The following is a 17,858-nucleotide window of genomic DNA, read 5'->3' on the forward strand; positions in this document are numbered from 1 at the left end:
AGAAAAGGAGGATGCCACGTGTGAGCAAAAAACTCATGATCTTCAAATTATTCAACTGACGTGCCAAAAACCTTGACCATGTAGCGTGTTTCAGCTCTTGTAATGTTGATGTTTTGTATTCAAAGCAAAACACTCTTTTTTTTTTTTTTTACACCTGTCTTGCTGTTTACTGTACTGCTTACACCATGTGGAGAAAGACTTAGTTAGTATTCCTGGTTGACTGGTTCGATTCCTGCTATGGGAGAGACTTTTTTTTGGGGACTAGTGTCCACATTCCAAAGCCAACACGTGCCTTGCAGACAGAATCAGTTTAGGTTGGAACTGCTCTTTGCAGCCAAAAATGCAGACCACCAGGTTTTTTGGATATTTATTTGCACAAAAGCTTATTTGATGTCATATCTCAAACCATTCATATCTCTCACTTTTAATTCCTGGGTGTTAAGGGACTCAACAAGCCTTTATCCCTGTTTGTCATTGGAGCTCCCCTTCCATCAATTGGTGATATTTTGCTACTGAATGGAAAAGAGCTGTGACTCTCTAGCCAAGATGGTTGCAAAATCAGTTAAGGAAACACGGTACCAGTGCCCCATGTGAGAATCGAACTCATGACCTTCAGATTACGAGACTGACGCGCTACCTGCTGCGCTAACGAGGCAAAATGCACGTAATAATCTGCGGAAGTTGCTTGTGCAAAGCAGTACACCTCTTTTTTTTCATATTGTAAGTGAGCTGGCAGTACATCTTCTCCCATATGGTCTAGCGGTTAGGATTCCTGGTTTTCACCCAGGCGGCCTGGGTTCGACTCCTGGTATGGGAACGCATCCTTTTCTGCACCGCTGCCAACATTCAAAAACTGACGCGTGTTTTTTAGTCAAACGTATTTCAAGTAGGATTTGTTTTTTTCAGGCAAAAATGCTGAACGCCCGCGTTTTGGCACTTCATTCTGACCCTTCACACAAGATTCAATTTGGATTCGTAGCTCAACTCATTCTCAACCACCCCTTTTTACACTAAAGTGTCAAGGGACTCAACAACTCATGGGTCCGGTAAGTTATTTGGATTCCCATTTCCTTTCTAATGGAAAAAGTTGTAGAATTGAATGGAAAAGTTCTAAGTTGGTGACAAAATCTCTCGAGAAAAGGAGGGAACAGTGCCCCGTGTGAGGCTCGAACTCACGACCTTCAGATTATGAGACTGACACGCTACCTACTGCGCTAACGAGGCAAGCTGTACCTGCAGATCTGCAGAAGTTTATTGTGCATAGCAGAAAACTTTTTTTTTTCATAATGTCACTGAGACATTAGAGCATCTTTTCCCATATGGTCTAGCGGTTAGGATTCCTGGCTCTCACCCAGGTGGCCCGGGTTTGACTCCTGGTATGGGAATGCATCTTTATCTTAGCTACTGCCACCATTCAAAGACTGACACGTGTTTTTCAATCAAAAATGTTTCTGGTAGATTTTCACTTTGCAACAAAAATACTTAACATTGGCGATGCATTATGACTTTTGCAAAAGATTTCCTTTTGTTTCATAGCTTAAGCCTTTTTCAACTACACAGTTTTACACAAAAGTGTCAAGGGACTCAACAAGCCATGTGTCCTGTCTGTCATTAGGGCTCCCATGTTCTTTCTAATCGGAAACAGTTTAGAACTGAATTGGAAAGTTCAGAGTTAGTGACAAAATCTCTTGAGAAAAGGAGGATGCCACGTGTGAGCAAAAAACTCATGATCTTCAAATTATTCAACTGACGTGCCAAAAACCTTGACCATGTAGCGTGTTTCAGCTCTTGTAATGTTGATGTTTTGTATTCAAAGCAAAACACTCTTTTTTTTTTTTTTTTTTTTTACACCTGTCTTGCTGTTTACTGTACTGCTTACACCATGTGGAGAAAGACTTAGTTAGTATTCCTGGTTGACTGGTTCGATTCCTGCTATGGGAGAGACTTTTTTTTGGGGACTAGTGTCCACATTCCAAAGCCAACACGTGCCTTGCAGACAGAATCAGTTTAGGTTGGAACTGCTCTTTGCAGCCAAAAATGCAGACCACCAGGTTTTTTGGATATTTATTTGCACAAAAGCTTATTTGATGTCATATCTCAAACCATTCATATCTCTCACTTTTAATTCCTGGGTGTTAAGGGACTCAACAAGCCTTTATCCCTGTTTGTCATTGGAGCTCCCCTTCCATCAATTGGTGATATTTTGCTACTGAATGGAAAAGAGCTGTGACTCTCTAGCCAAGATGGTTGCAAAATCAGTTAAGGAAACACGGTACCAGTGCCCCATGTGAGAATCGAACTCATGACCTTCAGATTACGAGACTGACGCGCTACCTGCTGCGCTAACGAGGCAAAATGCACGTAATAATCTGTGGAAGTTGCTTGTGCAAAGCAGTACACCTCTTTTTTTTCATATTTTAAGTGAGCTGGCAGTACATCTTCTCCCATATGGTCTAGCGGTTAGGATTCCTGGTTTTCACCCAGGCGGCCTGGGTTCGACTCCTGGTATGGGAACGCATCCTTTTCTGCACCGCTGCCAACATTCAAAAACTGACGCGTGTTTTTTAGTCAAACGTATTTCAAGTAGGATTTGTTTTTTTCAGGCAAAAATGCTGAACGCCCGCGTTTTGGCACTTCATTCTGACCCTTCACACAAGATTCAATTTGGATTCGTAGCTCAACTCATTCTCAACCACCCCTTTTTACACTAAAGTGTCAAGGGACTCAACAACTCATGGGTCCGGTAAGTTATTTGGATTCCCATTTCCTTTCTAATGGAAAAAGTTGTAGAATTGAATGGAAAAGTTCTAAGTTGGTGACAAAATCTCTCGAGAAAAGGAGGGAACAGTGCCCCGTGTGAGGCTCGAACTCACGACCTTCAGATTATGAGACTGACACGCTACCTACTGCGCTAACGAGGCAAGCTGTACCTGCAGATCTGCAGAAGTTTATTGTGCATAGCAGAAAACTTTTTTTTTTCATAATGTCACTGAGACATTAGAGCATCTTTTCCCATATGGTCTAGCGGTTAGGATTCCTGGCTCTCACCCAGGTGGCCCGGGTTTGACTCCCGGTATGGGAATGCATCTTTATCTTAGCTACTGCCACCATTCAAAGACTGACACGTGTTTTTCAATCAAAAATGTTTCTGGTAGATTTTCACTTTGCAACAAAAATACTTAACATTGGCGATGCATTATGACTTTTGCAAAAGATTTCCTTTTGTTTCATAGCTTAAGCCTTTTTCAACTACACAGTTTTACACAAAAGTGTCAAGGGACTCAACAAGCCATGTGTCCTGTCTGTCATTAGGGCTCCCATGTTCTTTCTAATCGGAAACAGTTTAGAACTGAATTGGAAAGTTCAGAGTTAGTGACAAAATCTCTTGAGAAAAGGAGGATGCCACGTGTGAGCAAAAAACTCATGATCTTCAAATTATTCAACTGACGTGCCAAAAACCTTGACCATGTAGCGTGTTTCAGCTCTTGTAATGTTGATGTTTTGTATTCAAAGCAAAACACTCTTTTTTTTTTTTTTTTTTTTTACACCTGTCTTGCTGTTTACTGTACTGCTTACACCATGTGGAGAAAGACTTAGTTAGTATTCCTGGTTGACTGGTTCGATTCCTGCTATGGGAGAGACTTTTTTTTGGGGACTAGTGTCCACATTCCAAAGCCAACACGTGCCTTGCAGACAGAATCAGTTTAGGTTGGAACTGCTCTTTGCAGCCAAAAATGCAGACCACCAGGTTTTTTGGATATTTATTTGCACAAAAGCTTATTTGATGTCATATCTCAAACCATTCATATCTCTCACTTTTAATTCCTGGGTGTTAAGGGACTCAACAAGCCTTTATCCCTGTTTGTCATTGGAGCTCCCCTTCCATCAATTGGTGATATTTTGCTACTGAATGGAAAAGAGCTGTGACTCTCTAGCCAAGATGGTTGCAAAATCAGTTAAGGAAACACGGTACCAGTGCCCCATGTGAGAATCGAACTCATGACCTTCAGATTACGAGACTGACGCGCTACCTGCTGCGCTAACGAGGCAAAATGCACGTAATAATCTGTGGAAGTTGCTTGTGCAAAGCAGTACACCTCTTTTTTTTCATATTGTAAGTGAGCTGGCAGTACATCTTCTCCCATATGGTCTAGCGGTTAGGATTCCTGGTTTTCACCCAGGCGGCCTGGGTTCGACTCCTGGTATGGGAACGCATCCTTTTCTGCACCGCTGCCAACATTCAAAAACTGACGCGTGTTTTTTAGTCAAATGTATTTCAAGTAGGATTTGTTTTTTTCAGGCAAAAATGCTGAACGCCCGCGTTTTGGCACTTCATTCTGACCCTTCACACAAGATTCAATTTGGATTCGTAGCTCAACTCATTCTCAACCACCCCTTTTTACACTAAAGTGTCAAGGGACTCAACAACTCATGGGTCCGGTAAGTTATTTGGATTCCCATTTCCTTTCTAATGGAAAAAGTTGTAGAATTGAATGGAAAAGTTCTAAGTTGGTGACAAAATCTCTCGAGAAAAGGAGGGAACAGTGCCCCGTGTGAGGCTCGAACTCACGACCTTCAGATTATGAGACTGACACGCTACCTACTGCGCTAACGAGGCAAGCTGTACCTGCAGATCTGCAGAAGTTTATTGTGCATAGCAGAAAACTTTTTTTTTTCATAATGTCACTGAGACATTAGAGCATCTTTTCCCATATGGTCTAGCGGTTAGGATTCCTGGCTCTCACCCAGGTGGCCCGGGTTTGACTCCCGGTATGGGAATGCATCTTTATCTTAGCTACTGCCACCATTCAAAGACTGACACGTGTTTTTCAATCAAAAATGTTTCTGGTAGATTTTCACTTTGCAACAAAAATACTTAACATTGGCGATGCATTATGACTTTTGCAAAAGATTTCCTTTTGTTTCATAGCTTAAGCCTTTTTCAACTACACAGTTTTACACAAAAGTGTCAAGGGACTCAACAAGCCATGTGTCCTGTCTGTCATTAGGGCTCCCATGTTCTTTCTAATCGGAAACAGTTTAGAACTGAATTGGAAAGTTCAGAGTTAGTGACAAAATCTCTTGAGAAAAGGAGGATGCCACGTGTGAGCAAAAAACTCATGATCTTCAAATTATTCAACTGACGTGCCAAAAACCTTGACCATGTAGCGTGTTTCAGCTCTTGTAATGTTGATGTTTTGTATTCAAAGCAAAACACTCTTTTTTTTTTTTTTTTTTTTTTTTTTTACACCTGTCTTGCTGTTTACTGTACTGCTTACACCATGTGGAGAAAGACTTAGTTAGTATTCCTGGTTGACTGGTTCGATTCCTGCTATGGGAGAGACTTTTTTTTGGGGACTAGTGTCCACATTCCAAAGCCAACACGTGCCTTGCAGACAGAATCAGTTTAGGTTGGAACTGCTCTTTGCAGCCAAAAATGCAGACCACCAGGTTTTTTGGATATTTATTTGCACAAAAGCTTATTTGATGTCATATCTCAAACCATTCATATCTCTCACTTTTAATTCCTGGGTGTTAAGGGACTCAACAAGCCTTTATCCCTGTTTGTCATTGGAGCTCCCCTTCCATCAATTGGTGATATTTTGCTACTGAATGGAAAAGAGCTGTGACTCTCTAGCCAAGATGGTTGCAAAATCAGTTAAGGAAACACGGTACCAGTGCCCCATGTGAGAATCGAACTCATGACCTTCAGATTACGAGACTGACGCGCTACCTGCTGCGCTAACGAGGCAAAATGCACGTAATAATCTGTGGAAGTTGCTTGTGCAAAGCAGTACACCTCTTTTTTTTCATATTGTAAGTGAGCTGGCAGTACATCTTCTCCCATATGGTCTAGCGGTTAGGATTCCTGGTTTTCACCCAGGCGGCCTGGGTTCGACTCCTGGTATGGGAACGCATCCTTTTCTGCACCGCTGCCAACATTCAAAAACTGACGCGTGTTTTTTAGTCAAACGTATTTCAAGTAGGATTTGTTTTTTTCAGGCAAAAATGCTGAACGCCCGCGTTTTGGCACTTCATTCTGACCCTTCACACAAGATTCAATTTGGATTCGTAGCTCAACTCATTCTCAACCACCCCTTTTTACACTAAAGTGTCAAGGGACTCAACAACTCATGGGTCCGGTAAGTTATTTGGATTCCCATTTCCTTTCTAATGGAAAAAGTTGTAGAATTGAATGGAAAAGTTCTAAGTTGGTGACAAAATCTCTCGAGAAAAGGAGGGAACAGTGCCCCGTGTGAGGCTCGAACTCACGACCTTCAGATTATGAGACTGACACGCTACCTACTGCGCTAACGAGGCAAGCTGTACCTGCAGATCTGCAGAAGTTTATTGTGCATAGCAGAAAACTTTTTTTTTTCATAATGTCACTGAGACATTAGAGCATCTTTTCCCATATGGTCTAGCGGTTAGGATTCCTGGCTCTCACCCAGGTGGCCCGGGTTTGACTCCCGGTATGGGAATGCATCTTTATCTTAGCTACTGCCACCATTCAAAGACTGACACGTGTTTTTCAATCAAAAATGTTTCTGGTAGATTTTCACTTTGCAACAAAAATACTTAACATTGGCGATGCATTATGACTTTTGCAAAAGATTTCCTTTTGTTTCATAGCTTAAGCCTTTTTCAACTACACAGTTTTACACAAAAGTGTCAAGGGACTCAACAAGCCATGTGTCCTGTCTGTCATTAGGGCTCCCATGTTCTTTCTAATCGGAAACAGTTTAGAACTGAATTGGAAAGTTCAGAGTTAGTGACAAAATCTCTTGAGAAAAGGAGGATGCCACGTGTGAGCAAAAAACTCATGATCTTCAAATTATTCAACTGACGTGCCAAAAACCTTGACCATGTAGCGTGTTTCAGCTCTTGTAATGTTGATGTTTTGTATTCAAAGCAAAACACTCTTTTTTTTTTTTTTTTTTTTTACACCTGTCTTGCTGTTTACTGTACTGCTTACACCATGTGGAGAAAGACTTAGTTAGTATTCCTGGTTGACTGGTTCGATTCCTGCTATGGGAGAGACTTTTTTTTGGGGACTAGTGTCCACATTCCAAAGCCAACACGTGCCTTGCAGACAGAATCAGTTTAGGTTGGAACTGCTCTTTGCAGCCAAAAATGCAGACCACCAGGTTTTTTGGATATTTATTTGCACAAAAGCTTATTTGATGTCATATCTCAAACCATTCATATCTCTCACTTTTAATTCCTGGGTGTTAAGGGACTCAACAAGCCTTTATCCCTGTTTGTCATTGGAGCTCCCCTTCCATCAATTGGTGATATTTTGCTACTGAATGGAAAAGAGCTGTGACTCTCTAGCCAAGATGGTTGCAAAATCAGTTAAGGAAACACGGTACCAGTGCCCCATGTGAGAATCGAACTCATGACCTTCAGATTACGAGACTGACGCGCTACCTGCTGCGCTAACGAGGCAAAATGCACGTAATAATCTGTGGAAGTTGCTTGTGCAAAGCAGTACACCTCTTTTTTTTCATATTGTAAGTGAGCTGGCAGTACATCTTCTCCCATATGGTCTAGCGGTTAGGATTCCTGGTTTTCACCCAGGCGGCCTGGGTTCGACTCCTGGTATGGGAACGCATCCTTTTCTGCACCGCTGCCAACATTCAAAAACTGACGCGTGTTTTTTAGTCAAACGTATTTCAAGTAGGATTTGTTTTTTTCAGGCAAAAATGCTGAACGCCCGCGTTTTGGCACTTCATTCTGACCCTTCACACAAGATTCAATTTGGATTCATAGCTCAACTCATTCTCAACCACCCCTTTTTACACTAAAGTGTCAAGGGACTCAACAACTCATGGGTCCGGTAAGTTATTTGGATTCTCATTTCCTTTCTAATGGAAAAAGTTGTAGAATTGAATGGAAAAGTTCTAAGTTGGTGACAAAATCTCTCGAGAAAAGGAGGGAACAGTGCCCCGTGTGAGGCTCGAACTCACGACCTTCAGATTATGAGACTGACACGCTACCTACTGCGCTAACGAGGCAAGCTGTACCTGCAGATCTGCAGAAGTTTATTGTGCATAGCAGAAAACTTTTTTTTTTCATAATGTCACTGAGACATTAGAGCATCTTTTCCCATATGGTCTAGCGGTTAGGATTCCTGGCTCTCACCCAGGTGGCCCGGGTTTGACTCCCGGTATGGGAATGCATCTTTATCTTAGCTACTGCCACCATTCAAAGACTGACACGTGTTTTTCAATCAAAAATGTTTCTGGTAGATTTTCACTTTGCAACAAAAATACTTAACATTGGCGATGCATTATGACTTTTGCAAAAGATTTCCTTTTGTTTCATAGCTTAAGCCTTTTTCAACTACACAGTTTTACACAAAAGTGTCAAGGGACTCAACAAGCCATGTGTCCTGTCTGTCATTAGGGCTCCCATGTTCTTTCTAATCGGAAACAGTTTAGAACTGAATTGGAAAGTTCAGAGTTAGTGACAAAATCTCTTGAGAAAAGGAGGATGCCACGTGTGAGCAAAAAACTCATGATCTTCAAATTATTCAACTGACGTGCCAAAAACCTTGACCATGTAGCGTGTTTCAGCTCTTGTAATGTTGATGTTTTGTATTCAAAGCAAAACACTCTTTTTTTTTTTTTTTACACCTGTCTTGCTGTTTACTGTACTGCTTACACCATGTGGAGAAAGACTTAGTTAGTATTCCTGGTTGACTGGTTCGATTCCTGCTATGGGAGAGACTTTTTTTTGGGGACTAGTGTCCACATTCCAAAGCCAACACGTGCCTTGCAGACAGAATCAGTTTAGGTTGGAACTGCTCTTTGCAGCCAAAAATGCAGACCACCAGGTTTTTTGGATATTTATTTGCACAAAAGCTTATTTGATGTCATATCTCAAACCATTCATATCTCTCACTTTTAATTCCTGGGTGTTAAGGGACTCAACAAGCCTTTATCCCTGTTTGTCATTGGAGCTCCCCTTCCATCAATTGGTGATATTTTGCTACTGAATGGAAAAGAGCTGTGACTCTCTAGCCAAGATGGTTGCAAAATCAGTTAAGGAAACACGGTACCAGTGCCCCATGTGAGAATCGAACTCATGACCTTCAGATTACGAGACTGACGCGCTACCTGCTGCGCTAACGAGGCAAAATGCACGTAATAATCTGCGGAAGTTGCTTGTGCAAAGCAGTACACCTCTTTTTTTTCATATTGTAAGTGAGCTGGCAGTACATCTTCTCCCATATGGTCTAGCGGTTAGGATTCCTGGTTTTCACCCAGGCGGCCTGGGTTCGACTCCTGGTATGGGAACGCATCCTTTTCTGCACCGCTGCCAACATTCAAAAACTGACGCGTGTTTTTTAGTCAAACGTATTTCAAGTAGGATTTGTTTTTTTCAGGCAAAAATGCTGAACGCCCGCGTTTTGGCACTTCATTCTGACCCTTCACACAAGATTCAATTTGGATTCGTAGCTCAACTCATTCTCAACCACCCCTTTTTACACTAAAGTGTCAAGGGACTCAACAACTCATGGGTCCGGTAAGTTATTTGGATTCCCATTTCCTTTCTAATGGAAAAAGTTGTAGAATTGAATGGAAAAGTTCTAAGTTGGTGACAAAATCTCTCGAGAAAAGGAGGGAACAGTGCCCCGTGTGAGGCTCGAACTCACGACCTTCAGATTATGAGACTGACACGCTACCTACTGCGCTAACGAGGCAAGCTGTACCTGCAGATCTGCAGAAGTTTATTGTGCATAGCAGAAAACTTTTTTTTTTCATAATGTCACTGAGACATTAGAGCATCTTTTCCCATATGGTCTAGCGGTTAGGATTCCTGGCTCTCACCCAGGTGGCCCGGGTTTGACTCCTGGTATGGGAATGCATCTTTATCTTAGCTACTGCCACCATTCAAAGACTGACACGTGTTTTTCAATCAAAAATGTTTCTGGTAGATTTTCACTTTGCAACAAAAATACTTAACATTGGCGATGCATTATGACTTTTGCAAAAGATTTCCTTTTGTTTCATAGCTTAAGCCTTTTTCAACTACACAGTTTTACACAAAAGTGTCAAGGGACTCAACAAGCCATGTGTCCTGTCTGTCATTAGGGCTCCCATGTTCTTTCTAATCGGAAACAGTTTAGAACTGAATTGGAAAGTTCAGAGTTAGTGACAAAATCTCTTGAGAAAAGGAGGATGCCACGTGTGAGCAAAAAACTCATGATCTTCAAATTATTCAACTGACGTGCCAAAAACCTTGACCATGTAGCGTGTTTCAGCTCTTGTAATGTTGATGTTTTGTATTCAAAGCAAAACACTCTTTTTTTTTTTTTTTTTTTTTACACCTGTCTTGCTGTTTACTGTACTGCTTACACCATGTGGAGAAAGACTTAGTTAGTATTCCTGGTTGACTGGTTCGATTCCTGCTATGGGAGAGACTTTTTTTTGGGGACTAGTGTCCACATTCCAAAGCCAACACGTGCCTTGCAGACAGAATCAGTTTAGGTTGGAACTGCTCTTTGCAGCCAAAAATGCAGACCACCAGGTTTTTTGGATATTTATTTGCACAAAAGCTTATTTGATGTCATATCTCAAACCATTCATATCTCTCACTTTTAATTCCTGGGTGTTAAGGGACTCAACAAGCCTTTATCCCTGTTTGTCATTGGAGCTCCCCTTCCATCAATTGGTGATATTTTGCTACTGAATGGAAAAGAGCTGTGACTCTCTAGCCAAGATGGTTGCAAAATCAGTTAAGGAAACACGGTACCAGTGCCCCATGTGAGAATCGAACTCATGACCTTCAGATTACGAGACTGACGCGCTACCTGCTGCGCTAACGAGGCAAAATGCACGTAATAATCTGTGGAAGTTGCTTGTGCAAAGCAGTACACCTCTTTTTTTTCATATTGTAAGTGAGCTGGCAGTACATCTTCTCCCATATGGTCTAGCGGTTAGGATTCCTGGTTTTCACCCAGGCGGCCTGGGTTTGACTCCTGGTATGGGAACGCATCCTTTTCTGCACCGCTGCCAACATTCAAAAACTGACGCGTGTTTTTTAGTCAAACGTATTTCAAGTAGGATTTGTTTTTTTCAGGCAAAAATGCTGAACGCCCGCGTTTTGGCACTTCATTCTGACCCTTCACACAAGATTCAATTTGGATTCGTAGCTCAACTCATTCTCAACCACCCCTTTTTACACTAAAGTGTCAAGGGACTCAACAACTCATGGGTCCGGTAAGTTATTTGGATTCTCATTTCCTTTCTAATGGAAAAAGTTGTAGAATTGAATGGAAAAGTTCTAAGTTGGTGACAAAATCTCTCGAGAAAAGGAGGGAACAGTGCCCCGTGTGAGGCTCGAACTCACGACCTTCAGATTATGAGACTGACACGCTACCTACTGCGCTAACGAGGCAAGCTGTACCTGCAGATCTGCAGAAGTTTATTGTGCATAGCAGAAAACTTTTTTTTTTCATAATGTCACTGAGACATTAGAGCATCTTTTCCCATATGGTCTAGCGGTTAGGATTCCTGGCTCTCACCCAGGTGGCCCGGGTTTGACTCCCGGTATGGGAATGCATCTTTATCTTAGCTACTGCCACCATTCAAAGACTGACACGTGTTTTTCAATCAAAAATGTTTCTGGTAGATTTTCACTTTGCAACAAAAATACTTAACATTGGCGATGCATTATGACTTTTGCAAAAGATTTCCTTTTGTTTCATAGCTTAAGCCTTTTTCAACTACACAGTTTTACACAAAAGTGTCAAGGGACTCAACAAGCCATGTGTCCTGTCTGTCATTAGGGCTCCCATGTTCTTTCTAATCGGAAACAGTTTAGAACTGAATTGGAAAGTTCAGAGTTAGTGACAAAATCTCTTGAGAAAAGGAGGACGCCACGTGTGAGCAAAAAACTCATGATCTTCAAATTATTCAACTGACGTGCCAAAAACCTTGACCATGTAGCGTGTTTCAGCTCTTGTAATGTTGATGTTTTGTATTCAAAGCAAAACACTCTTTTTTTTTTTTTTTACACCTGTCTTGCTGTTTACTGTACTGCTTACACCATGTGGAGAAAGACTTAGTTAGTATTCCTGGTTGACTGGTTCGATTCCTGCTATGGGAGAGACTTTTTTTTGGGGACTAGTGTCCACATTCCAAAGCCAACACGTGCCTTGCAGACAGAATCAGTTTAGGTTGGAACTGCTCTTTGCAGCCAAAAATGCAGACCACCAGGTTTTTTGGATATTTATTTGCACAAAAGCTTATTTGATGTCATATCTCAAACCATTCATATCTCTCACTTTTAATTCCTGGGTGTTAAGGGACTCAACAAGCCTTTATCCCTGTTTGTCATTGGAGCTCCCCTTCCATCAATTGGTGATATTTTGCTACTGAATGGAAAAGAGCTGTGACTCTCTAGCCAAGATGGTTGCAAAATCAGTTAAGGAAACACGGTACCAGTGCCCCATGTGAGAATCGAACTCATGACCTTCAGATTACGAGACTGACGCGCTACCTGCTGCGCTAACGAGGCAAAATGCACGTAATAATCTGCGGAAGTTGCTTGTGCAAAGCAGTACACCTCTTTTTTTTCATATTGTAAGTGAGCTGGCAGTACATCTTCTCCCATATGGTCTAGCGGTTAGGATTCCTGGTTTTCACCCAGGCGGCCTGGGTTCGACTCCTGGTATGGGAACGCATCCTTTTCTGCACCGCTGCCAACATTCAAAAACTGACGCGTGTTTTTTAGTCAAACGTATTTCAAGTAGGATTTGTTTTTTTCAGGCAAAAATGCTGAACGCCCGCGTTTTGGCACTTCATTCTGACCCTTCACACAAGATTCAATTTGGATTCGTAGCTCAACTCATTCTCAACCACCCCTTTTTACACTAAAGTGTCAAGGGACTCAACAACTCATGGGTCCGGTAAGTTATTTGGATTCCCATTTCCTTTCTAATGGAAAAAGTTGTAGAATTGAATGGAAAAGTTCTAAGTTGGTGACAAAATCTCTCGAGAAAAGGAGGGAACAGTGCCCCGTGTGAGGCTCGAACTCACGACCTTCAGATTATGAGACTGACACGCTACCTACTGCGCTAACGAGGCAAGCTGTACCTGCAGATCTGCAGAAGTTTATTGTGCATAGCAGAAAACTTTTTTTTTTCATAATGTCACTGAGACATTAGAGCATCTTTTCCCATATGGTCTAGCGGTTAGGATTCCTGGCTCTCACCCAGGTGGCCCGGGTTTGACTCCTGGTATGGGAATGCATCTTTATCTTAGCTACTGCCACCATTCAAAGACTGACACGTGTTTTTCAATCAAAAATGTTTCTGGTAGATTTTCACTTTGCAACAAAAATACTTAACATTGGCGATGCATTATGACTTTTGCAAAAGATTTCCTTTTGTTTCATAGCTTAAGCCTTTTTCAACTACACAGTTTTACACAAAAGTGTCAAGGGACTCAACAAGCCATGTGTCCTGTCTGTCATTAGGGCTCCCATGTTCTTTCTAATCGGAAACAGTTTAGAACTGAATTGGAAAGTTCAGAGTTAGTGACAAAATCTCTTGAGAAAAGGAGGATGCCACGTGTGAGCAAAAAACTCATGATCTTCAAATTATTCAACTGACGTGCCAAAAACCTTGACCATGTAGCGTGTTTCAGCTCTTGTAATGTTGATGTTTTGTATTCAAAGCAAAACACTCTTTTTTTTTTTTTTTTTTTTTACACCTGTCTTGCTGTTTACTGTACTGCTTACACCATGTGGAGAAAGACTTAGTTAGTATTCCTGGTTGACTGGTTCGATTCCTGCTATGGGAGAGACTTTTTTTTGGGGACTAGTGTCCACATTCCAAAGCCAACACGTGCCTTGCAGACAGAATCAGTTTAGGTTGGAACTGCTCTTTGCAGCCAAAAATGCAGACCACCAGGTTTTTTGGATATTTATTTGCACAAAAGCTTATTTGATGTCATATCTCAAACCATTCATATCTCTCACTTTTAATTCCTGGGTGTTAAGGGACTCAACAAGCCTTTATCCCTGTTTGTCATTGGAGCTCCCCTTCCATCAATTGGTGATATTTTGCTACTGAATGGAAAAGAGCTGTGACTCTCTAGCCAAGATGGTTGCAAAATCAGTTAAGGAAACACGGTACCAGTGCCCCATGTGAGAATCGAACTCATGACCTTCAGATTACGAGACTGACGCGCTACCTGCTGCGCTAACGAGGCAAAATGCACGTAATAATCTGTGGAAGTTGCTTGTGCAAAGCAGTACACCTCTTTTTTTTCATATTGTAAGTGAGCTGGCAGTACATCTTCTCCCATATGGTCTAGCGGTTAGGATTCCTGGTTTTCACCCAGGCGGCCTGGGTTCGACTCCTGGTATGGGAACGCATCCTTTTCTGCACCGCTGCCAACATTCAAAAACTGACGCGTGTTTTTTAGTCAAATGTATTTCAAGTAGGATTTGTTTTTTTCAGGCAAAAATGCTGAACGCCCGCGTTTTGGCACTTCATTCTGACCCTTCACACAAGATTCAATTTGGATTCGTAGCTCAACTCATTCTCAACCACCCCTTTTTACACTAAAGTGTCAAGGGACTCAACAACTCATGGGTCCGGTAAGTTATTTGGATTCCCATTTCCTTTCTAATGGAAAAAGTTGTAGAATTGAATGGAAAAGTTCTAAGTTGGTGACAAAATCTCTCGAGAAAAGGAGGGAACAGTGCCCCGTGTGAGGCTCGAACTCACGACCTTCAGATTATGAGACTGACACGCTACCTACTGCGCTAACGAGGCAAGCTGTACCTGCAGATCTGCAGAAGTTTATTGTGCATAGCAGAAAACTTTTTTTTTTCATAATGTCACTGAGACATTAGAGCATCTTTTCCCATATGGTCTAGCGGTTAGGATTCCTGGCTCTCACCCAGGTGGCCCGGGTTTGACTCCCGGTATGGGAATGCATCTTTATCTTAGCTACTGCCACCATTCAAAGACTGACACGTGTTTTTCAATCAAAAATGTTTCTGGTAGATTTTCACTTTGCAACAAAAATACTTAACATTGGCGATGCATTATGACTTTTGCAAAAGATTTCCTTTTGTTTCATAGCTTAAGCCTTTTTCAACTACACAGTTTTACACAAAAGTGTCAAGGGACTCAACAAGCCATGTGTCCTGTCTGTCATTAGGGCTCCCATGTTCTTTCTAATCGGAAACAGTTTAGAACTGAATTGGAAAGTTCAGAGTTAGTGACAAAATCTCTTGAGAAAAGGAGGATGCCACGTGTGAGCAAAAAACTCATGATCTTCAAATTATTCAACTGACGTGCCAAAAACCTTGACCATGTAGCGTGTTTCAGCTCTTGTAATGTTGATGTTTTGTATTCAAAGCAAAACACTCTTTTTTTTTTTTTTTTTTTTTTTTTTTACACCTGTCTTGCTGTTTACTGTACTGCTTACACCATGTGGAGAAAGACTTAGTTAGTATTCCTGGTTGACTGGTTCGATTCCTGCTATGGGAGAGACTTTTTTTTGGGGACTAGTGTCCACATTCCAAAGCCAACACGTGCCTTGCAGACAGAATCAGTTTAGGTTGGAACTGCTCTTTGCAGCCAAAAATGCAGACCACCAGGTTTTTTGGATATTTATTTGCACAAAAGCTTATTTGATGTCATATCTCAAACCATTCATATCTCTCACTTTTAATTCCTGGGTGTTAAGGGACTCAACAAGCCTTTATCCCTGTTTGTCATTGGAGCTCCCCTTCCATCAATTGGTGATATTTTGCTACTGAATGGAAAAGAGCTGTGACTCTCTAGCCAAGATGGTTGCAAAATCAGTTAAGGAAACACGGTACCAGTGCCCCATGTGAGAATCGAACTCATGACCTTCAGATTACGAGACTGACGCGCTACCTGCTGCGCTAACGAGGCAAAATGCACGTAATAATCTGTGGAAGTTGCTTGTGCAAAGCAGTACACCTCTTTTTTTTCATATTGTAAGTGAGCTGGCAGTACATCTTCTCCCATATGGTCTAGCGGTTAGGATTCCTGGTTTTCACCCAGGCGGCCTGGGTTCGACTCCTGGTATGGGAACGCATCCTTTTCTGCACCGCTGCCAACATTCAAAAACTGACGCGTGTTTTTTAGTCAAACGTATTTCAAGTAGGATTTGTTTTTTTCAGGCAAAAATGCTGAACGCCCGCGTTTTGGCACTTCATTCTGACCCTTCACACAAGATTCAATTTGGATTCGTAGCTCAACTCATTCTCAACCACCCCTTTTTACACTAAAGTGTCAAGGGACTCAACAACTCATGGGTCCGGTAAGTTATTTGGATTCCCATTTCCTTTCTAATGGAAAAAGTTGTAGAATTGAATGGAAAAGTTCTAAGTTGGTGACAAAATCTCTCGAGAAAAGGAGGGAACAGTGCCCCGTGTGAGGCTCGAACTCACGACCTTCAGATTATGAGACTGACACGCTACCTACTGCGCTAACGAGGCAAGCTGTACCTGCAGATCTGCAGAAGTTTATTGTGCATAGCAGAAAACTTTTTTTTTTCATAATGTCACTGAGACATTAGAGCATCTTTTCCCATATGGTCTAGCGGTTAGGATTCCTGGCTCTCACCCAGGTGGCCCGGGTTTGACTCCCGGTATGGGAATGCATCTTTATCTTAGCTACTGCCACCATTCAAAGACTGACACGTGTTTTTCAATCAAAAATGTTTCTGGTAGATTTTCATTTTGCAACAAAAATACTTAACATTGGCGATGCATTATGACTTTTGCAAAAGATTTCCTTTTGTTTCATAGCTTAAGCCTTTTTCAACTACACAGTTTTACACAAAAGTGTCAAGGGACTCAACAAGCCATGTGTCCTGTCTGTCATTAGGGCTCCCATGTTCTTTCTAATCGGAAACAGTTTAGAACTGAATTGGAAAGTTCAGAGTTAGTGACAAAATCTCTTGAGAAAAGGAGGATGCCACGTGTGAGCAAAAAACTCATGATCTTCAAATTATTCAACTGACGTGCCAAAAACCTTGACCATGTAGCGTGTTTCAGCTCTTGTAATGTTGATGTTTTGTATTCAAAGCAAAACACTCTTTTTTTTTTTTTTTTTTTTTTTTTTACACCTGTCTTGCTGTTTACTGTACTGCTTACACCATGTGGAGAAAGACTTAGTTAGTATTCCTGGTTGACTGGTTCGATTCCTGCTATGGGAGAGACTTTTTTTTGGGGACTAGTGTCCACATTCCAAAGCCAACACGTGCCTTGCAGACAGAATCAGTTTAGGTTGGAACTGCTCTTTGCAGCCAAAAATGCAGACCACCAGGTTTTTTGGATATTTATTTGCACAAAAGCTTATTTGATGTCATATCTCAAACCATTCATATCTCTCACTTTTAATTCCTGGGTGTTAAGGGACTCAACAAGCCTTTATCCCTGTTTGTCATTGGAGCTCCCCTTCCATCAATTGGTGATATTTTGCTACTGAATGGAAAAGAGCTGTGACTCTCTAGCCAAGATGGTTGCAAAATCAGTTAAGGAAACACGGTACCAGTGCCCCATGTGAGAATCGAACTCATGACCTTCAGATTACGAGACTGACGCGCTACCTGCTGCGCTAACGAGGCAAAATGCACGTAATAATCTGTGGAAGTTGCTTGTGCAAAGCAGTACACCTCTTTTTTTTCATATTGTAAGTGAGCTGGCAGTACATCTTCTCCCATATGGTCTAGCGGTTAGGATTCCTGGTTTTCACCCAGGCGGCCTGGGTTCGACTCCTGGTATGGGAACGCATCCTTTTCTGCACCGCTGCCAACATTCAAAAACTGACGCGTGTTTTTTAGTCAAACGTATTT

The 17,858-nt window shown here is 41.7% G+C and overlaps 20 non-coding genes across 20 annotated transcripts; 10 read left to right on the forward strand and 10 right to left on the reverse strand.

Moving 5' to 3' along the window:
- Nucleotides 1-745: 745 nt before the first annotated feature.
- TRNAE-UUC (transfer RNA glutamic acid (anticodon UUC)) lies at nucleotides 746-817 on the forward strand. The gene has a single exon. It is a non-coding gene; the product is annotated as a tRNA-Glu (tRNA).
- Nucleotides 818-1,151: 334 nt separating this feature from the next.
- On the reverse strand, nucleotides 1,152-1,224 carry TRNAM-CAU (transfer RNA methionine (anticodon CAU)). Its single transcript has one exon. It is a non-coding gene; the product is annotated as a tRNA-Met (tRNA).
- Nucleotides 1,225-2,442: 1,218 nt separating this feature from the next.
- TRNAE-UUC (transfer RNA glutamic acid (anticodon UUC)) lies at nucleotides 2,443-2,514 on the forward strand. The gene has a single exon. It is a non-coding gene; the product is annotated as a tRNA-Glu (tRNA).
- Nucleotides 2,515-2,848: 334 nt separating this feature from the next.
- TRNAM-CAU (transfer RNA methionine (anticodon CAU)) lies at nucleotides 2,849-2,921 on the reverse strand. Its single transcript has one exon. It is a non-coding gene; the product is annotated as a tRNA-Met (tRNA).
- Nucleotides 2,922-4,139: 1,218 nt separating this feature from the next.
- TRNAE-UUC (transfer RNA glutamic acid (anticodon UUC)) lies at nucleotides 4,140-4,211 on the forward strand. Its single transcript has one exon. It is a non-coding gene; the product is annotated as a tRNA-Glu (tRNA).
- Nucleotides 4,212-4,545: 334 nt separating this feature from the next.
- On the reverse strand, nucleotides 4,546-4,618 carry TRNAM-CAU (transfer RNA methionine (anticodon CAU)). Its single transcript has one exon. It is a non-coding gene; the product is annotated as a tRNA-Met (tRNA).
- Nucleotides 4,619-5,842: 1,224 nt separating this feature from the next.
- TRNAE-UUC (transfer RNA glutamic acid (anticodon UUC)) lies at nucleotides 5,843-5,914 on the forward strand. Its single transcript has one exon. It is a non-coding gene; the product is annotated as a tRNA-Glu (tRNA).
- A 334-nt stretch (nucleotides 5,915-6,248) lies between these two features.
- Nucleotides 6,249-6,321, reverse strand: TRNAM-CAU (transfer RNA methionine (anticodon CAU)). The gene has a single exon. It is a non-coding gene; the product is annotated as a tRNA-Met (tRNA).
- Nucleotides 6,322-7,539: 1,218 nt separating this feature from the next.
- Nucleotides 7,540-7,611, forward strand: TRNAE-UUC (transfer RNA glutamic acid (anticodon UUC)). The gene has a single exon. It is a non-coding gene; the product is annotated as a tRNA-Glu (tRNA).
- A 334-nt stretch (nucleotides 7,612-7,945) lies between these two features.
- TRNAM-CAU (transfer RNA methionine (anticodon CAU)) lies at nucleotides 7,946-8,018 on the reverse strand. Its single transcript has one exon. It is a non-coding gene; the product is annotated as a tRNA-Met (tRNA).
- Nucleotides 8,019-9,230: 1,212 nt separating this feature from the next.
- On the forward strand, nucleotides 9,231-9,302 carry TRNAE-UUC (transfer RNA glutamic acid (anticodon UUC)). Its single transcript has one exon. It is a non-coding gene; the product is annotated as a tRNA-Glu (tRNA).
- A 334-nt stretch (nucleotides 9,303-9,636) lies between these two features.
- Nucleotides 9,637-9,709, reverse strand: TRNAM-CAU (transfer RNA methionine (anticodon CAU)). Its single transcript has one exon. It is a non-coding gene; the product is annotated as a tRNA-Met (tRNA).
- Nucleotides 9,710-11,333: 1,624 nt separating this feature from the next.
- Nucleotides 11,334-11,406, reverse strand: TRNAM-CAU (transfer RNA methionine (anticodon CAU)). The gene has a single exon. It is a non-coding gene; the product is annotated as a tRNA-Met (tRNA).
- A 1,212-nt stretch (nucleotides 11,407-12,618) lies between these two features.
- On the forward strand, nucleotides 12,619-12,690 carry TRNAE-UUC (transfer RNA glutamic acid (anticodon UUC)). Its single transcript has one exon. It is a non-coding gene; the product is annotated as a tRNA-Glu (tRNA).
- A 334-nt stretch (nucleotides 12,691-13,024) lies between these two features.
- TRNAM-CAU (transfer RNA methionine (anticodon CAU)) lies at nucleotides 13,025-13,097 on the reverse strand. Its single transcript has one exon. It is a non-coding gene; the product is annotated as a tRNA-Met (tRNA).
- Nucleotides 13,098-14,315: 1,218 nt separating this feature from the next.
- On the forward strand, nucleotides 14,316-14,387 carry TRNAE-UUC (transfer RNA glutamic acid (anticodon UUC)). Its single transcript has one exon. It is a non-coding gene; the product is annotated as a tRNA-Glu (tRNA).
- A 334-nt stretch (nucleotides 14,388-14,721) lies between these two features.
- TRNAM-CAU (transfer RNA methionine (anticodon CAU)) lies at nucleotides 14,722-14,794 on the reverse strand. Its single transcript has one exon. It is a non-coding gene; the product is annotated as a tRNA-Met (tRNA).
- A 1,224-nt stretch (nucleotides 14,795-16,018) lies between these two features.
- On the forward strand, nucleotides 16,019-16,090 carry TRNAE-UUC (transfer RNA glutamic acid (anticodon UUC)). Its single transcript has one exon. It is a non-coding gene; the product is annotated as a tRNA-Glu (tRNA).
- A 334-nt stretch (nucleotides 16,091-16,424) lies between these two features.
- Nucleotides 16,425-16,497, reverse strand: TRNAM-CAU (transfer RNA methionine (anticodon CAU)). Its single transcript has one exon. It is a non-coding gene; the product is annotated as a tRNA-Met (tRNA).
- Nucleotides 16,498-17,720: 1,223 nt separating this feature from the next.
- TRNAE-UUC (transfer RNA glutamic acid (anticodon UUC)) lies at nucleotides 17,721-17,792 on the forward strand. Its single transcript has one exon. It is a non-coding gene; the product is annotated as a tRNA-Glu (tRNA).
- The last annotated feature ends 66 nt before the right edge of the window (nucleotides 17,793-17,858 follow it).

Source organism: Phyllobates terribilis, unplaced genomic scaffold (assembly GCF_046119375.1).
Source record: "Phyllobates terribilis strain yellow unplaced genomic scaffold, ASM4611937v1 Scaffold_11__3_contigs__length_659146591, whole genome shotgun sequence".
Taxonomy (NCBI): Eukaryota; Metazoa; Chordata; class Amphibia; order Anura; family Dendrobatidae; genus Phyllobates; species Phyllobates terribilis.